General features: G+C 40.7%; 1 protein-coding gene across 23 annotated transcripts in view; it reads left to right on the top strand.

Moving 5' to 3' along the window:
* Positions 1 to 16,989, top strand: part of JAKMIP3 (Janus kinase and microtubule interacting protein 3) — a 104,657-nt gene extending 87,668 nt beyond the window's left edge. For all 23 annotated transcript variants that reach the window (XM_083505954.1, XM_083505953.1, XM_083505950.1 and 20 more), the window contains one exon: positions 16,143 to 16,989. The gene's annotated coding sequence lies outside the window, so the exon portion shown is untranslated. The remainder of the gene's footprint in view (positions 1 to 16,142) is intronic.
* Positions 16,990 to 17,907: the final 918 nt, after the last annotated feature.

The following is a 17,907-nucleotide window of genomic DNA, read 5'->3' as shown; positions in this document are numbered from 1 at the left end:
CTCAGTGTCTGGGCTGAACGATGGGGATGGAGACGCTCCTTCAGGTATACTGGACCGAGGCCGTTTAGGGCTTTAAAGGTCAGCACCAACACTTTGAATAAATGTACATGCTATTCATCTAGAATATAGATACAATTTGACTTTTTTTTTTTCAAATTTCATGTTATAAAATGTGGCAAGGTTTACAGTTTAGTAGACAAAAGACACTTCTTGAAAGTAAAGATTATCTTTTGTAATATTATATGATTAATAACTGGGGAACCTGAACTACAGGGTATTATCTCTGTTACTTTACCAAACTTAATTCAGCTTGAAATCCCATTGTGAAAAACCTATATTTAAAAGATACATTGACCATCACATGGGCTCTATTTGTTTGCCACAGTAAACCTAGTTAACCATCAGGTGTGGGTGAGGGGGACCTTTGGCCCTTCAGATATTATTGAACTGCAATTCCCATCATCCATGATTGTGTTTGTTGGGGCTGATGGGAATTGTAGTTCAGCAACATCTGAAGATCCAAATGCTCCCCACACCTGGTTTACTGTGAAAATGCCTGTCTGGGCTGCCTTGCTCCTCACTCCTAGTATGTGACCAAACCACAACCCCTGGCTTAGCATTACATCCAAACCAGGAGTTGTGATTTGTTTCATTCCAGATAAACCGTGATTGTTAAATCAAGAACAAATGCTGACTTACCACCATTGTTTATTTGGAGTGACACAATGCTATCTCATGTTTCATGGTTTGCTTCTTCCTAATACAAGAAGGGAGGAGTTAAGGGGCTGCAATCTCCTCATGTCCAGTAAACAATGGTTTGCAGCTTACTGTGATGTGCAAAGGTGGTCGTTGTGATTAACAGAGCACTTTGGGCTTCTCTTAGCTGTGTTGCTAATCGCTGAGAGGAAAGTGGATATGTTTTCAGACTGAAATGCAAGATATATTCTTGTTGTTTAGTCGTGTCCGACTCTTCGTGACCCCATGGACCAGAGCACTCCAGGCACTCCTGTCTTCCACTGCCTCCCGCAGTTTGGTCAAACTCATGTTTGTAGCTTCAACACTGTCCAACCATCTCGTCCTCTGTCGTCCCCTTCTCCTTGTGCCCTCCATCTTTCCCAACATCAGGGTCTTTACCAGGGAGTCTTCTCTTCTCATGAGGTGGCCAAAGTACTGGAGCCTCAGCTTCACAATCTGTCCTTCCAGTGAGCACTCAGGATAGATTGTGAAGCTGATATATTCTAACCTTTTTCAAATGACTTCTTCATTTAAAAAATGTGTTTGAAGATTTATGCATAAATGGATATGGCAGTGGAGATTAACCCTGAGCAAACAACAACAACAAAAAGCCTGAACATTTACAAGCAAGGTGTGTTTGGTACTTCTGCTTCAGTGTTCCAGCCATTTTACAGAAGCTGAAATGCTTGGAGTTGACACTGCCAGACTGAATTTACAACCTTCTATGATGAGATTAGACGAAGTTCCTGAGGCAGGAATAATGACATCATGGTTGCCACTTGAGCCCAATGTAGCTTTTGTAGCACAGTTGGGGAAATGGGTTGGTTATAGCGAAGCTTGAGTTTCTCATTACTGTTTCACTTATTCCCACTGGCAAACAATTTGATAAATTTCCCTGCTGGGCTTTACTAAGCAATTTTTTTAAAAAACAAAAACCTCTGCTTTATTAAAATGGTCAGTTAAGTTGTCAACAGCAAGCACCTCATCCAGTTGTGTTAAGGAAAAATAAATGGCCTTAGGCAGATAAATCTGAAAACCAAATTTTACAGAAAGTTGAAATGTTTCACTCATTACAAAACTGTTACTTAGTATTAAAACTATAACGCTCTGTTTCAGAGCCAGTACATATTCCAGATTTTCTCTATATGGAAATATTTATTTATTTAGAAATTTTTGTATACTGCTTAACATTCACACAAAAAAAGAAATCCAGGTGTTGTCTGATATACAATAAAACAATGGAATAAAATTGTATAATAGGAAAGCGTGCGTATTAAAATATATCAAAGTTTATTCACCCCACAATATGCCTGTATGGATAGTATACATGCATTTTTAAAATAAAGCTTTAAAATTCACAGATGTGAACGTTGACACTCACTTAAATGAGACAGTTAGCATTCACTGGTATATGTCCAAAAAGTCAAGAAATACCTATGCAACAAACATACTTAAAGGACCATGCAGTGGTTCACAAAATTTGCCTGGGACAAACATGTACCCATATTTTTGGTACTCAGTTGGTTAGAACATCAAGGTTGCAGGTTTGATCCCCTTACGGGACAGCTGCATATTCCTGCATTGCAGGGGGGTTGGACTAGATGATCCTTCTGGTCCCTTCTAACTCTACAGTTCTATGATTCTATGACATGCATCTCTTTTCAGCAGTGACTATTACTGAGCTTTTTGAGCCCGTAAAGTTCTTCTGAGACCCCTTTGCTTCTAGTCAGTGGCATCTTCCTAGACTATAAGGGTTAACCACTTTAATTACCATTTTAAAAAGCCCTTACATCTGTTAAGCTTCTTCACAGCTGTTGCGTTTGAGGCAGTGATAGCGTTTATTGGTAAAGAATTGATTGCTCCCATCTGCCAGCGATTCACTGGGAGGGGCCAGCAAACAAGAGGCCATTGTTTTAGAGCGGTTGGTCACATTTTCGTTTGTAGGCTGGGAAGGCTTTGGGAAATGTCTGCAGGCAAGAGAGCCTATCATTTCAAGAAGTACCAAAAGACCAGCCTGTGATTGCTACATAAACCTGCCCGACTCTTGACAAGGTTCATTGATTAGACAAACCCTGCTTTGATGGAAGTTCAGTTTTTCAAACAGAAGCACATGGCAGGGGCTAAGAGAATGATGGAGCACGGTTGCTTCTGGGAACAATAAAAGGGAAAAGGGTGCTGATCAGCATTGTAGTGACTCAAGCTTCTCCATGAATAATGTTTTTAATGGGCGATGTGTAATTAAGATCAGGTGGATGTATTTTTCAGATAGGAGCATGTGGCATCCATTCTCTTTCATTTAGAGTCCACATAGTCCTACTGAATTGTTACTGAACTTTACTCTCTTTGGGGAATTAATACTACAAGCAGCGTTTGCATTATTTATCTTATACAGGCTGTTTTAGCACACTAGGTGATTTGTAATTCACATATTCACTGTTTATCAGTCAAATAACTTTGTAGTCATCGGGTGGAACATAGGAAGTGCTCTTACACTAACAGGAGTCTTTTGAGTCAACGGAAGCATCTGCTAACAGGAGAGAAGGGCAGGCAAACTTTGCTTATTAGTCGTGTTGTTCCCCACATGCACCCCAAAAGAAAAATGCCTCTGGGGAGTTGAGGGACTCTCCAGTACAGGGTGGAAGGTAACTGGGAAAGAGCAGTCAGCAAAAATTGCCTCTTTCACCTCTTACATTAGCAGATGCCTCTACAGTGGTACCTTGTGTTAATTCGTTCTGGAGATCCGTTCTTAGCCTGAAACTGTTCTTAACCTAAAGCACCACTTTAGCTGATGGGGCCTCCCGCTGCTGGAGCACGATTTCTGTTCTCATCCTGAAGCAAAGTTCTTAACCCAAGGTACTATTTCTGGGTTAGGTAAAGGTAAAGGGACCCCTGACCATTAGGTCCAGTCGTGACCGACTCTGGCTCATCTCGCTTTATTGGCCGAGGGAGCCGGCGTACAGCTTCCGGGTCATGTGGCCAGCATGACTTTCTGGGTTAGCGGAGTCTTTAACCTGAAGCGTATGTAACCCGAGGTACCACAAATTCCTCCAGGAGTGCAAAAGCACCAACTGGATTCTGTCCATCTTTCATAATAGTGCAAGAATGTACTCCTGTATGAGGAAAGGTTGTTGTCTGTGACAAGATCTACAACAGGAAGATCTTGTTCTCAATAATATGCATAAAAAAGCAAATCTACTTCAACCCCACCCCACTAAAAATAGGCAGAGAATTAACCGCCTAAAAGCAAACAGCAAAGGTGCCAGGGATGCTTCCCTGAGGAGAGCATTCCACAACTGGGCAGCGAGCCCTGAGAGGACTAGTTATTGGGTCACCATTCTCTGCACCTCTCTGGAATAAGAGAAGGGCCTTGAACACAGTTGGTTCATGAGTGGAGAGGCGATATAACAAAGAAAGCTCGAGAGAAGCCTGAGGTCAAGATTTAATTGGCTGGTGATACTGTGGATTTCAACATCAGACGTTTGCATTGGAGTTTTGAAAGTGGGGCAAATGAAGTAACTATTCGCTAATTTGCCAAAGTTTTGCATCAATTCTTACTGGATATAAAACTTTCTTTAGAGGGCTCTTGGCAAACACAGCTTTATGAATAATAATTGAGAATATTAATAGCAAATCTCATTATTAATGAGAGATTATTTCCATCCTGCCAACCTAGCAGTTCGAAAGCATGTCAAAGTGCAAGTAGATAAATAGGTACCGCTCCGGCGGGAAGGTAAACAGCGTTTCCGTGCACTGCTCTGGTTCGCCAGAAGCAGTTTAGTCATGCTGGTCACATGACCCAGAAGCTGTACACCATCTCCCTCGGCCAATAAAGCGAGATGAGCGCCGCTACCCCAGAGTCGGTCATGACTGGACCTAACGGTCAGGGGTCCCTTTACCTTTATTTATTTCCAAGAAGCCCTTGTGTGATCTTCATTGGCTCCCTCGCCTTCCATACTCTGCCCCCTCACATTCACAATGCCAGTAGCATCCAAAAGACAAGCTGTGCTCGTCTGCAGCACTAAGCAAGTTGTACATTAGGGATGGGGAACTAATTCCCTTCAATATATTATTAGGCTCCAACTCCCGTCGGCTCCAGCCAGCAGAGCCAATGATTAGGATGTTTAGTCCAGCAATAGCTGGTGGGCCACAGGTTCCCCATCCCTGTTCTGTAGGCTAGCATGGCTATTCTTGTGGAATTTGCTGGCTCTAGTGACAAAGATGTATCAAGGAGGACCCACAAGCTTCTCTCCTGCTCCTTCAGGGGGAGTGCAATCACATCCAGAACAGGTAATTTACCTATTTCTCAGACATGGGAACAAACCACCCCAAAAGCCTCTGTCTCCTTAGGATTCAGGTGCAGTTTATTGCCCCTCATCCAGTCCACCACTGTATCCCAGCAGTGACTTAAAGCCTTTACAGCCTTCCCTGAAAGTAGAGCTGTGTGTCATCAGCATACTGATGACACCTTGTTCCAAAGCTCCTAATGACCATTCCCAATGACTTCATAAAGATTTTACATAACACTGGGAAGAAAAAAGTGTTGGTAGCAAGGAAAAAATAGGTATAAAAGAATAATTCCCTGGATGACAAGATCCAGGATTAGGGCAAGTTTTCTTTGCTGAGAGAACCCCAGCAAAGTTAAAAAATCACAAAATATGCAGCAAAGTAAAGTGTGTTAGACCTTTAAAACATGTGCCCTTCTGTGCTCCAAAAAGTGTCCCCTTAAAAAGTTCCCCTCTTCCCCCAGCATAGGGAAAAGGCCACACATATAGCAAGTTTAAAATAGTTTACAGTACTTACAAACTCTTTAAATGTGAGGTTCATGTGCTTTTCCATACATCAATCAGAAAAGTTGCACAGGCTGTAAAAATTGGCTTAGTTCCAAAGTAGCAGAAGTTCCTAAATTATTAGTATATGAATTCAAGAGTGGCTTGTTAGAACCATGCAATCTGAGCTTGGAGTAACCAGCTCAGACGTCCTCACACATTGAACTTCTCCAGATAGAAGGGAACAAAGGCTTGATTGCCTAGTCCTTCCCAAGGTGAGCTATGTCTGGCAGGACAGCTTTCTCTATGGTTTTAACCCCTTCATGCATTATTTAGATTTAAGCTTGTTCGTGATATGAGGCTAGTTATCCTACAGATATCCCTATGAATTCCCATAGCTCAAGCACCTGGAAGCCAAGGAGCACTCACCCAGTGCTACTCTTAGAACATGGCCCTGAAAATATGAATGGAGCCACCATAATACAGTGCCTCTGATACCCATCCCCACTGAGTTGCTAGGCTGATTCAGTTCTGAAGCCAGGTCTGAACTCAGACTGAATGTATAACATTGCATTCTCGCCCTCCCCAAGACTTGTTGAGCAATCCTAAGGTAGAAGGGCTTATTCCTGTGATGGAGGAACTACTGCTTCCTATATCCTGGTAGCTCACTCCAGCCAGGGCAGAAGGTTCTTGCAGAATGTTTGTATTTATTTTTTGTTTCTGTTTTGTTTCTCCTCCCCCCTGTTTTCCCTTTGATTGACATCAGTGGCATGGAAAATCACTGTGCTTCAAGGCTGGCATGGCTTTGCCATTTTCAAGGGCAAGTTGTTTTTTATATCCAAGGCCTCCCACAATCATCCTGAGCACACCCTCCTTTCGAGAGCTGTTGCCAGCAACACATCACCAGTTCCCCTTAAGGCACAAGTGCCACCCTGTCTGTAGAGCTCCTCTCCACCAAGGGAGGAGCACATACTCTGTATCCTTTAGTACTGTAGACTGATTTACCCTACCTTTATTTCCTTTTTATTTTCAGGTTTTGTGTCATTATAAACACAGCTAGGTGAATGTTAGTGTAGTTTCGTCCTTTACAAATATAGACCCTGGTAAGGTGGTGGTGGTGGTTGTGGTGGTGGTGGTGGTGGTGTGTGTGTGTGTGTGTGTGTGTGTGTGTGTGTGTGTGTGTGTGTTTACAAATAAAAACCCCTGATCTGCAAAAGACAATGGGGATTTGAATCTCTCTACGGCAGAAAATCATTTCAAGAATGTTAATTAGTGGCCTGTAAGTGCAAACATTTTATATACATACAAACTATTTACATTTAGTTGTTAGACCCATTTTGGGTCAGGCAAGGGGTGGGGAGATGAACGATTAGTCAAAATGTTCATTTCCCCTGATAAACATTGAAGTTTAAACATGAAAGAAATATAGAAAGCCATTTAAAATCCAATCAGTTCTGTCTCTTTTGTGTGTGCGTATTCTAGTCAGGGAGAAATATAATTTGTCAGCAAGCCTCTTTAATTCTATTTATTATTAATGAATATTTAATCAGTGTGCATAGCAAATGAGGTTATTTAAAAAAAACCAGACTAAATTTCCAAGGGGCACATTCTATTTTTTATGGAATCAAAAAATGTTAGAGATTAGTTCTGGTATGCAAACAGTGTGATTTAGGGTTTGTTTTTTTTATAAAAAAAATTATCCATCTGATATACATTTGCGAGCCCTTATTATAAACAATGAAGACCAGGCAGTGTGTAAATTGTCCTAGATGAAGTTCAAACAACAGTGTTATTTGATGAGGTGCCCATCAGAAATTCTCGTCAGGCCATCTTAAGTCATAATTGTCTAAATTGTGTTTGTGCTGCTTGTACATTCAAATCCAGATTATAATGATCTAATCCAATTACTTAGCCACAAGCCTAGGAGAATAAGTGATGAAAATGATACCCACATTTTCTGAGGTCATGGTTTGCTCCCTGCATAGCCATCTGTTTCCTGGGCTATCCCAGTTTCCTTTCTGTTTGAATGCTTTGTTTCTTTTATGTCCACGTTGTAGAAATGTGTACATGAAAGGTACAGCTGATATGCAATGGCCAGCAGTGCTCTAAAACTTTGCTTGGCTTAAACGCAGTGTATGATAAAGTAGCTTTTGAACTGCTGCAGGCTGCACTGCTGCAGTGACCTACTTCCCCGATTCATATGTGTGCAATGTTGTGGGTGGAACTCTTGATACGTCTGCAGAAGATTTATCTGCTCTGCCACGAAAGTTCACTGGATGGAATTTAATTGGCCACTTATACATCACCAAAAAGAGAGCAGGGGAAAACCACCACCAAAAAGAACAAGGAAAGACACATATTTGTTTAAAATTTGCATATGCTAAATTACATGTATAGCGGCAAGGCTAGCAGTAATTACCCTAGTTGAATAGAAATGCAATATATTTCCCCATAGCGGGGAAAACAGTGGTCAGGTGCTTTTTCAGTCAGCTGTTGAGATGCTTACTGTTGATGGACACCTTCAACTCCCTTCATAGGGTGCTTCATCTTTAAAAACCAGACTTGGAACAGACAGCCTTTCAAACATAGGATTAGTCTCTGACAGCCCTCCAAAGAGATGTCAGAGTAGGGCATATGGCCATCCTAGGAAGCATTCACAGGGCTGGGAAGTGGAATGGTTGTAATCACTTGCCATAATTCCAAATTTATACCCTTTTTTTGATAGCCCTCAATACCAGCAGTGGGGAATCTCCATCTAGTGGGTCTCATTTCACCTGGGAGGGATCTTAATTTGGCTTCCGAGGTCGGTTTTCCCTAAACAATGGCCAACTGCCCCACACTTGACATCACATTCTCCTAGGCCTGCCATATATCAGGAATTTTCCTGACATGTCCAAAATGACGCCAGGGGGGGATTTTTGCCAAATTGGCAAAATGTCAGGGGGAACCCAGATGTAAGACGTGATGGAAAACGCAGGTGAAAACAGCTCAAAAAGCTTAAAATCTCTATTTTGGGCATATGTTTCTACCAAAAAGCTCAACAATTTGGGTTTGTATCAAAGTCGTGGGCTGCGCTGATAAAAGGGGCTGATTGCTCTGAGAAGCAGAGTCCTCTGTCTTGTGTCAGCTGTTCAAAAATGAGCCTTAGACAGCACGATAAATTTAGACTATGGTGAATTTATAACTCTGTTTTCTGAATCCACATAAAGGGGGAATTGAAAAAGCTGAACAGTTTTCAGCTGAAAGTTGCTATCAAAGGGTGCTCACAGAGAGAACAGGGTTTCAATCACATTAAACGTATTTATTCACCCAAGAGGAGGAAAGGGATTAGAACAGAAAATCTGAGCTGACATCCTGCCCTTAACTCATGCCACTGGGGTATTCCTCCCCCCACCCCATATTCAAAAGTGTGAATTGTGGGAAGAGTGTCTGTCGACCTGAATTTCCTGCTATAACCTTGAAGTGTGTAGCTTGAATAGCTTGAAGTCAGACCCTTAATTTTCCTACCTGGTATCTATCCACTTCTCCAATTCCATGTTCATCTATGGAACTTTTCCTCTAATAGCTGTTTGTCCTTTCATCTTACAAGCATTTATAGTTAAGAGGATGCCAAAAGGCTGTGTGGACCACCTTATCATGCAAACTGACTGCCCTGTGTGGTAATTAGTACTTTGTTATGCATTAAGTCCAGGGGACAGTCATGCGATAACCACTTCAGTGACTGTTCTGGGGTAGGGATCCAATTTGTTTCCAGCAGTATGAGCTGCATTGGTTCATAGCATGAGCTTGTAACAATGCAGTTATCCTTGGACATGTTTAGACAGGCGGATATGGGGAAAGTGATTTAAATATTTCGTTAAGTGCAATGATGGTCTCATTTGATTTTCAAAGCCTAAAACAACCCTCTTCACAAAAAAGTAGGTGTTTATGATATATCCTGCATGTGCATCACATATAATATATCTGGCATATACTTCATATCCATATCATTATCTGGACCAGTTCCAGTCTGTGTTCAGGCCTGCTTTTGAAATGGGATTGGTCAATAAAGCAAGACCCCCAATTTCATAGGGCATTCTACTTGCATTCAAGCAAATCTTCCCCCGGTTACCTAGTGTAGCATCTCCTGTTATATAGACCTGCCAGTGGTTAGGAATGGTGAATTCAGACTGGAACTGATTAAGGACAATAAGATATTAAATATGTAATTCAGATTTGCTCGTGGAATTGATCTTCCAGGAAGTAGATAATTCCATATCCCATTTGGGTCAACATATCCTTCCCAAATACATTCACTGTTAGAATTGCAGGGAAAGAGAGGAGATTAAGTTCATACATTTGCAGGCTTAATCAGCAGCCTTACTCACTACTTCCTGACATCAGTACATCAGCTCTTTTATGAGCCATACTTTTATAGCTTGTCTGCATCTGATTTTCTTAAGGCTTAATGATGCTACAGACCCTCACGTCATTTTGCATCTGAACTTTTACTAGTCTGTTGTTCATTTAGGAATCTCAAAGGAGTTGTATTTCGAAATGTGTGTTGCCTTTATCTATCTCTGGCTTAATTTCCTGTGCAAGCCCATAAAGATGACAGTGGCAATGGCAAAAAAATGTGGTCGGCCCTTTGTCACTCACTTCAGTCATCTCTTTCAAAGAGCACCGCAATTGAATACATGCACATCCTGAAGTGGTCTGATTGGAAGCTATAATGCACAGCAGCATCTACACTAAGTGAGCTCTCAAACACCCCTATCCACTTGGATGGGACATCTATTGGACTTCAGATAGCTAAGAGCCCTTATCTGAAGTAAAAATCCTACTGCCCTACAACATCATGGCCTCATAAAAAATAGCAACAACTCCTTATTCAAGAACATCCACTTCACATTGGTTCTAGTGTTTCCTACTTTTGAAAAGCTGATGTGATAAATCTTAATATCCCCTGCATAGCAAACATTGACTGGTTGAACTGCTCCAGCACAAGTAGAGAATATATCAGTATATGTTTGTTTCATTTGAGAGATGTATGCCCTGTGCTTCTCATGCTTTTGCACTATTTTTAAAACATAGTATTCCCATGATCATGGTTGAAGGACGCATTCCAGCCATGCAAAAGCACTAGCAGAGGGCATTAGAAAGCTTAGGATGGGTTGTGGCCCGAGGGGGAGTCCTGAGAGCTGGCAGAGAGGCATGGAGAGCTCTATGTGGCTCCCTGATCTGAGTTTCCTTGCTACGGCTAAAATGGATGCTCCATTCTGGACTCGCACCAAGTCCAGGAGCAACGTCTACCCTCCTGTGGGAGCTGATTGGCTGGCCTCCACTTTGGGCTGGAGGACATAATAAACTATTGTGGATCTCTAAGAAACAGTAGCCGATATTGTCATATTTGGTTCAGCATCTCAATGTCTATAAGAAATGGCTACTTTTATCGCATAGGCATGACTTTTGTCAAAATTTGTGGTGCAGTGGGTTGTTTATTATTATTATTATTATTATTATTATTATTATTATTATTATTATTATTATTATTAATTTAATTTCTATACTATTTAATATGTTATAAGTTTCTCTAAGTAGTGTACTGAAAACTGAAGGAACCACAGACAACTTTATATCTATCATCTATATCTATCTATCATCTATCTATCATCTATCTATCATCTATCTATCATCTATCTATCATCTATCTATCATCTATCTATCATCTATCTATCTATCTATCTATCTATCTACAAAGTGTGCCTTGAGAGATGAAATACTGTGGAAAGTCTCCAGGGCATCTGAAAAGCAGACTCTTGGGACCCTACAGCTCTAGCAACTGGGATAGGGTGCTGGCATGCGTGTCCTCTCAGAAATAGTGGCCCTCACCCTGTCCATTGCAGAAGAAATGGCCATGGATACAATCGTAGGAATAATAATAATAATAATAATAATAATAATAATAATAATAATAATTTATTTATGCCTCACCCATCTGGCTGAGTTTCCCCAGCCACTCTGGGCAGCTCCCAACAGAATATTAAAAACACAATAAAACATCAAACATTAAAAACTTCCCTAAACAGGGCTGCCTTCAGATGTCTTCTAAAAGTCAGATAGTTGTTTATTTCCTTGACATCTGATGGGAGGGCGTTCCGCAGGGTGGGCACCACGACCGAGAAGACCCACTGCCTGGTTCCCTATAGCTTCACTTCTTGCAGTGTGAGAACCGCCAGAAGGCCCTCGGCGCTGGATCTCAGTGTCCAGGCTGAATGATGGGGTGGAGATGCTCCTTCAGGTATACTGGGCCGATGCCATTTAGAGCTTTAAATGTCAGCACCAACACTTTGAATTGTGCTCAGAAACATACTGGGAGCCAATGTAGGTCTTTCAGGACCAGTGTTAAATGGTTTCGGCGGCCACTCCCAGTCACCAGTCTAGCTACCGATTCTGGATTAAGGGAGGCATCTATCCTCAACAGGATCACCATCCTGAGGATTAGTCCTGCACACTCAATCTAGAAATGTGTGGTGCTTCAGTTTGGTGAGGCTGAAATGAAATAGGATGAGGCTTAAAAGCCAGCTGTGTCACTCACTCTAGGAGCAGCCTCTGGGGTAAGATTATTAAGCATTTCCATCCACACAGAAGTCCTGGCAAGGATCTTGAAACTCTGGTAGCATTTGAGTCTTGCAATAATATCCCCTGTATAGTTTGTGGTCTGTGCCTAGGTCTGCTGCCTTTGCTACTTTTTGTTCATAGCAGATCCCCCTTCTGTCATTGAATGATGGGTTGTCTCTTAGGCAATTTCAAGTCATTTCCACATCATTTGACAAGCCTGTAATGGTGTCTCCTGTTTTTTGTGATCTAAATAATAGTTAATGATTATATTAATTCAAGTTAATAATCTTACAATCTCTTCTGAACCAAACACACATTAAAATAGTAGGTTTCCCCCAGAACTGAGAACTGGTCTCCAGGCATTATGCTCAGCATTATCCTTTTTGTCTTATACAGATTTGAGGACAGATTATTCCTATACAGTATACTGCTTATTTTGATGTTTCAAATAATAATTCTAACGTAATTTTGATTTCCTTCAGTATTTTTTTCACTCTGGGAATGTTAGCATTGTCTCCCACATCTTCCTATAGCTTTCATTTAGAAAAATATAAGGGGTGTGTGTGTGTGTGTGTTCTGGCAATAAGCTGCTATTTTTGCTCAGTTCCAATGTTTACATAACTAATTGTTTTTTTATGGGGAAATCCCAATAATGCTTATTGTCTAGGTTTAGAAAAAATCCTTACAAAATAAATATGGTGACGGGGAAATGCATTTCTTCCTATCACTGGAGGGAAATGATTTAAATTTAAAAACTTTTAAAAAGAAAGATTGCACATATATTGTGTTGTCCGCTACTTGGGACAATTATTACATTGTAAACTATTACAAATTGTTAATTATTCCACATTTACAGGTAAATGTTATCCTCTTCCTTTGCCCCCTCCAAAACATATTTATAAAAGTAACCCATTTCTGATGCTCATAGTGTCTGTGTTTCCTAGCCATATGGTGGCTTATATATCTAATGCCCAGTTGAGAATTGACTGCAAGGACAGATGGACCATCTGCTGAGTGTCAAATGGGAAATCGTTTTATCCATTCATGATTATCCTCATACCCTCCTACTAAAGGCGAGATCATGGGACCTGTGATTTTCAGATCAGAGTGATGAGTTTAAACAAACTGTCATCATATCTATCTATCTATATCTATCTATCTATCTATCTATCTATCTATCTATCTATCTATCTATCATCATCATCTATCTATCTTAGATTGATTTGACTGCTTATTTTAGCATTCATCTTTATAATATTAACTTGTCTGTCAATAATCACACCAACTCTTTAAAACATTACTTACCAGCTTACATTTTCCATACCCATTTGAGTTTTAACTTCAGTGCTTACTTTAAAAAATAAATAAATCAGCTCTTAGTTTAAACTTTCCTGCTTGTTTGACTCTGAAAAAGAGAGTTTTTATTTTAAACTATGGAAGGCTGAGGGCAAAAAATGTCGGGTATTTTAAAATACAAAAAAAGGTCTCTGCTGATTGATAGAACTAAAGTATTTATGTCCTCATGCAAGTTGAGGCATATATGTGTAAGCCTGGATTTTCCATTCATTTCATGTAAATGAAAGGAGAAGATTATATAGGAACTTCATGTCCTCAGTGATACTGCTTCAAACCAGCATCTCTGAGAACCTTGGAAGTGAGCCCCAGTAGCTCAAGCTTGCAACTTGAAATGTGACATATATATTATCATCAGTAGTGCTGCCTGGCTGTAGTCAGATGACAAGTTTCTTCCATCCTTACAGCCACACTGATTGTCACTGACAGAAGCTTTGATGTAGCCAGAAATCCACATATAGAAGCCTACGTGTATAAATTCTGGGTACATCATTTGCCAAGTGATTTCTGCACCTTGTACTGGGTGTTGCCGTTCCTAAGATAAGAAAAGGAATGTGTTCTGTTGTAATCTGTTTCTAAATTATGTGTGCAAGAGAGGGTTGATTCCTTTTCTTTATGCTTTTCCATGTGCTCTGTGCTATTTCCAACAAGGATAGCATGGAAGGAGGCAGTTGGTTGACCATTGTCCCTAGAGAGAAAGAGGAATGTCTGTAGTTGCATGCATTAGGGATCCCCAAGCCAGCTGCAGAATATTCATCAATTTCCCTCTCCGTGGGATAAGGCAAAAATGGGAGAAATGTCAGGGTATATCACCACTAGTTCAATGGTTTAATATCAGTTTTACTATTCCCCAAAGGATCCTAGTTACTGTAAAATGTTGAGAATCCTGATGTCTTTTATAGAGCTCTTTTCCAAGGTTCCAAGGCTCCCCGGAACACAGTTAAAGGCAGTCAGTGAGACTCATGCACAAAGGTGTAGTGGTCTGGGATCATAGGAGGTCAAAGAACCTATTATTATTTCTGCAGAAGGCTCCCCATCTCTTAGTAGATTTTTAGCTACTTTTTTAGCTTTTTAGCTACTGAGAAGTCTTCTCACCCTTTGCACTGGTTGGAGACAAGAGATGAGTCAGTCACTGAGGATTGGCTCATAGTATCACTCTGGAAAAGGTGCATAAGAAGATGATTGAGGAGGCATTGTTCTGTATGCTCTAAAGCTAAGCATTTAGGAACACTAAAAACACATGGTGCTTCAGTTTCAAGAGGGTGGTGGGCAAGTTCTTCTACATACAATGGACCATCAAAGAAGTCTGATGGACCATTAAATCTCTCCAGAAGAAGGTATCGGCGCACTCCAAATCATTGGCCCATGTATGCACACAGAAAATAGTAGTTTTAGCTGAAAGGCAACTCTTGCAACAATTGATTGTTGCAATGCATCCCTAATTATTATTGTTGTATAATTATAGGATTATTGTAGAACCTTAGAAGGCAGTGTGTCTGTGAGGAGGCATGGTTGTGAGGTGTGTGTGGCAGAGATGGGGCATGGCTATGACTATCATGAAGGGACCCTGCACTTCTGAATTCGCCACTACTCTACTGTTCATGCAGGATGACCTCTGGGTTGATAACTAAACTGAAGGTGGGCAGTGGGCCCATCTGATTTTCTTTTACTGATACTTTTCTTTTATTTTTCTCATGTTTTTATATGTTTGTTGGGTGCTGATCATAAGTGAGATGATGTCACCTCAAGTGGATTTTCCCTTGTGGAACAGAGGTCCCCCATCCCCTCTTTTCCATTGCACTCAACTGTGCTTTTCAAAAGCAGCTCCTGATGGTTGGGGACCCTTAGGAACAGAATGGGAAGTGGTGGAGGTGGAGGTGTTGCAGCTGGAGGGGAAAATATGTGGAAATTGGGTACCATATGTGCAAACCAAAATGTCTTGGGCTTGTTAAACATCCCTTTGGTTCCATCCTATGGTTGGTCACTTCTGAACCTAACACTATTTTGATGTTGCCTTACATCTTTCCTTCCCCATTTGATTGACACATACTGTGGTTTCCTCTCAGATTTATAAATCTTTTGATTAATGGATACAAAAAAGATTGGCTTCTCAGTTGTGGTGCAGCCTTGTTAATATAAAACTGCATCATTCCCTGCACTCTCCTTGTCCATAAACTCAGTTACATCATAACATAGATACCCGAGGGGAAGGCTTATGATTTGTGTTTAATCAGGCCATATGGACAATCAGCAATTATGGTTTCTCACATTGCACTAGTACAATGAAGGATAGTGGCTCACCCTTTGACTTGTCCATCCGTAGAACTTCTTTTATGATGTAGTAAGATTAGAGATGTTAGCCAATGGTTGCATTTCCTCTTTGTTTCCATCATTTTCTTTGTTAATTTCATAACAAAGCATCAGTGTCCACTAAGTCCAACATAGTTCACCAGACATATATTATGACTGCCAAGCCTCCTCTTTTTTGAGTCCCAAAAGATAGCAAAAAGCAGGCATTTATCAAGCCCTTGATAGGCTTCCATAAATGGCAGACTGACTGTGCTTGGCTTGGTGCATCACAATTCATGCAGGAAGAAATTATACTATGAGCATTTTGTAGTTACTGTCTTCTTCTTTTTCCCTTTTCCTTTCTGGTGTGTGTGTGTGTGTGTGTGAACTTTCTTTCAGATTCAGACCAGGATGTGATGCTGCCAAACATGGTCCCAAGTGAGATTCATCAAATATAGTATGCAAAACCCCCAGAAACACCAATTAAAGATCCCCCCTTTTAAAGTAAATTCTGGCCACAAGCTGCCAGTTTTGGTAGCCCCTGAACACTTCCAAAATGTGTGCTACTGTTATCAAATTTAGCTTCAGTTTTTGTTCAAAACAACTGCTCCAGAAATTGACATTTATCCAGTATGTGATCCACTACTGATCTCGGAGACTACACTGAAAATGATTGCATTAATGGCAGAAGAAAAACAGAATAAACATTTGGGGGGAAATATATAGCCTATTCAATGGACATATTGGTACCACCATCTGGTCATTAGAAGATACTCTAGATCTTTATGAAAAAAGCAGTGCCCAAACAGGAAATTTTGTTGAAAACAAATATAAAGGAAGTTAGTGTTTTCATACTCATAATACCTTTTTGCTCCGGAACACCACATGATCCTTCTGAAGTTAAGCACCTATGCAGCATGAGCCAAAGCATGTTTACTCAGAGATGACACTTAATGCTACAGTCCTCCTAAGCACACCTAGGAGAGTGTGAAGTCCCATTGAGTTAAACACTTCTGCCTAGTGATGTAAGTGCTTAACTTAGTAGGACGTATGCTCTAGTAGGAAGTGTGCGTAGGCCTGCAGCCTTAACAACCATTTCTTTTCATTGAGTGAGATATTTACCGTATTGGCCCAAATATAAGCCATACCCGAATATAAGCCACATCTTTAAAATTTGGGGAGGGGAGGAGAGAGAAAAAGACAATACCCGAATATAAGCTGCTCCCTTAAAATTCTGCAGGCACTCACGCCCCATTCCATTTTACTTCAGCAGCGATATCGTAAAAGCCAATTTTTGTAAGGTCATGAATTTAAGCCACGCTTTAACTTTTCATGGTCAGAATTTGGGGGAAAAGTGAGGCTTCTATTCAGGCCAATATGGTAAGCACATGCCTAACTCTCCCATCAAAATACATTGGCATGGGTTATGCCCATGGTTGCTGCTATCCCTGAGCTACACTCAGTTTTTTCTCCATAACAACTAACTACTTTTCTGCTAATTCCAGCAGGGCCCACACTTCTACCTTCAGATAAGGTGCTTTAAAAAAATATAATAATGGGGATTTAAACCAGTCCATGTGCACTGCTTTGTGCATGCAGTATTCATTCTACTGGATTACAAGCATTTGCCCTCTTGCAACAAGGAAGAGCTTCAAATGCATGCACACAGCTCCATGTGCACATTTGGGTTTTTGTTTTCTTCAAAGGCAAAGGAACTTCATGTGTGTTACCTTAACTGAGTGTTCTCCTTATCTTTAAATGAATGGGAGATCCCTGCTTCTGGGGCAGCCCCATATGCATCTTCTTTACCATCTCGGTTAGAGGCAAGAGTGGGCATTGATCAAATCACATGGAAGTGTCACAGAATGTACAATGCAGGCATCTTTCAAAATGCCTTAAATTAAATGCCTGGCTGTACTTAGGGATTAAGATGCTGCTAGTGGCCCGGATATACAGGATGCACTTGATAAGATTTGAGAATGTAAAGACAAGTGTGTTTGGAAACTGGCTGGAATACATTTCTTTTTCAGCCGTGTTTCTGCATTATATGTATATGTTTATATATCCATTTCATGGCCCTAGAATTGCCAATTTCCACTTTCAGTCTCTCTTTCTTCTTCCTCATGAACACAAGTTTATCTGTACAGGACAGAGAAGCATGTAA

This window comes from Podarcis liolepis, assembly GCF_965112155.1.
Source record: "Podarcis liolepis genome assembly, chromosome: 5".
Classification (NCBI taxonomy): domain Eukaryota; kingdom Metazoa; phylum Chordata; class Lepidosauria; order Squamata; family Lacertidae; genus Podarcis; species Podarcis liolepis.
Note: the sequence above shows the minus strand (reverse complement) of the source record. Positions and strands in the feature narration are given on the sequence as shown.